The sequence below is a fragment of the Colobus angolensis genome, unplaced genomic scaffold (genome assembly GCF_000951035.1).
Source record: "Colobus angolensis palliatus isolate OR3802 unplaced genomic scaffold, Cang.pa_1.0 Scaffold664, whole genome shotgun sequence".
Lineage (NCBI taxonomy): Eukaryota > Metazoa > Chordata > Mammalia > Primates > Cercopithecidae > Colobus > Colobus angolensis.
The window spans coordinates 438,835-441,232 of NW_012120310.1; positions in this window are offsets into that span (position 1 = coordinate 438,835).

A 2,398-nucleotide genomic window follows, 5' to 3' on the forward strand; every position below is an offset into this window, starting at 1 on the left:
AATGCTGCTTTGTGGCTTACAGTGTACATTTTTGACTTATGACATGGATACAATGACTCAATTACGTACTGTCTACAAGAAACCCAGTTTAAATATAAAGACAGATTATATCAAAAGTAAAAGAATAAAAAAAGTCATGATAACTCTAATCAAAAGAAAGGTGGAGTGATTATATCAACACCAGATGAAGTGGATGTCAAAGCAAAGGCTTTATCGGGAATAAAGAATGCCATTCTTCGATTAAAGAGTCATCAATTTTTTAAGATGACATAAAAAATTTTAAATTGAATGCAATGAAAATAGAGCATCAAAATATATAAAGTAAAAATAGTAGAAATGAAAGGTGAAAATAGATCCACAATTATAGTTGAAGATTTCAACACTCTACCTAGTACAACAAAAACATATAATGTAGATTACAATATAGAAGACCTGAAAAATACTATCAACCAGCTAATTGATGTTTATAAAATACTATACGCAACAGAAGAATTCACAGTTTTTTAAGTATACATGGAACTTTTGCCAAAGTAAGCAATACTCTTGACCATAAAATAAGTCTTCCAAACTCCAAAATTTAAAAGGATTCAAGTCATGCAAAATACGTTCTCTGGCCAAGGTGGACTTAAATTGGAAATAAATCACGGGAGAATGTTTGGAAAATCCCCAAGTATTCAGAAATGAAACAATACAACCCTAAATACCTTATAGGTCAAGGTAAAAATCAAAAAGTATGTTAGAAAGTATTTTGAACTGAGTGAAAGTGAAAACACAACATGTCAAAATGTATAGGATGCTAGTAAAGCAGAACTTAGAAGTAAATTGTAGCACTAGATCTACATTAGGAAAAATAAAACAGTTCTCAAATTCATGACTATAGTTTCAACCCTAAGAAACTAGAGAAAAACAGTAAATTAAACCTTAAAACAGTAGAAGAAAGGAAATAAGGATTGATATAAATCAAAATAGAAAAGAGTAAGTAGAGGAAATCAATAAAATCATAAGATAGTTTTTAATAATGTGAAAAATAATTGATATATCTTATGCCACACTACCAAGGAAAAGAGAGGGATGACACAAATCACCAATATTAGGAATAAGAGAGGTCATATCATTACATATTCTACATACATTTAAAGTATAATAAAGAATACTGCGAACAACATTATGCCAGTGAATTTGACAGCTTAGAGGAAATCAACCAATTGATTGAAAAATACAAACTACCAATATTGATTCAACAAGAAATAGATAACTTGAATAGCCATGTCTCTATTTTTAACAAACTTCTGGTTATAGTTAAAATTCTTTCCAGTAAGAAAATTCTAGGCTCGACTGGGCACAGTGACTCATGTCTGTAATCCCTGCACTCTGGGAGGCCATGGCAGGCGAATCATGAGGTCAGGAGTTCGAGACCATACTGCCCAACTAAAAATACAAAAAAAATTATCCAGGTATGGTGACACTTGCCTGTAGTCCCAGCTACTTGGGAGGCTGAGGCAGGAGAATACCTTGAACCTGAGAGGCAGAAGTTGCAGTGAGCCGAGATCACGGCACTGCATTCCAGCCCTGGGCAACAGAGTGAGACTCCATCATGGAAAGAAAAGAAAAAAAAAGAAAAGAAAAGAAGGAAAGAAGAAAGGAAGGGAAGGGAGGGAGAGAAAATTCTAGTCTCATGTGTCTTCACTATTAAGTTCCACCAAATGTTTAATGAACATATAATATCAACTTTACACAAGTTTTTCCGAAGAGATGAAAAGGAGGGCACTATCAGAGCCCAGAATTACTCTGACAGTAAAAGAAAAACAGAAAGAAAAAAACAATACCTCTCCTAAATATGATGCAAAAGCTCTCTACAAAATTTTAGCAAATTGAAGCCAACAATAAAAATATATAACACATAATTACCAAGCTGGGCTTATTCTAGGAATGAAGGTTTAACATTAGACAGCCCATCAATGTAATTCGTCATGTTGGAAGACAATTATTAAAAATCCATATGATCATCTTAATAGAGAAAATGGTGTAGACAAAATACAAAACCTGCTCCCAGCGAAAATTCTCAGAAAACTAAGAACAGAAGGTAATTTATCCAACCAAGTGGTTCTATGAAAATATGCAGCTAATATTATATTTAATAGTGAAAGACTGAATAACTTTTCCATAAGATCGAAATGAGAACAAAATTATAATAACTACCCTCAACACTTCTATTTAACAATGTACTGGAGGTCTTAGCTAGTGGAATAAGTTAAGAAAAAAGAAAAAAAGCATGTCGATTAGACAGAAAGAAGTAAAACTGTCTTTATTTGTAGATGGCATGCTTGTACATGTAGATATTGTGACATATCTACAAAAATCTACAAAAATTAATTTAAGAGTTCAGCAAGGTTTCAGG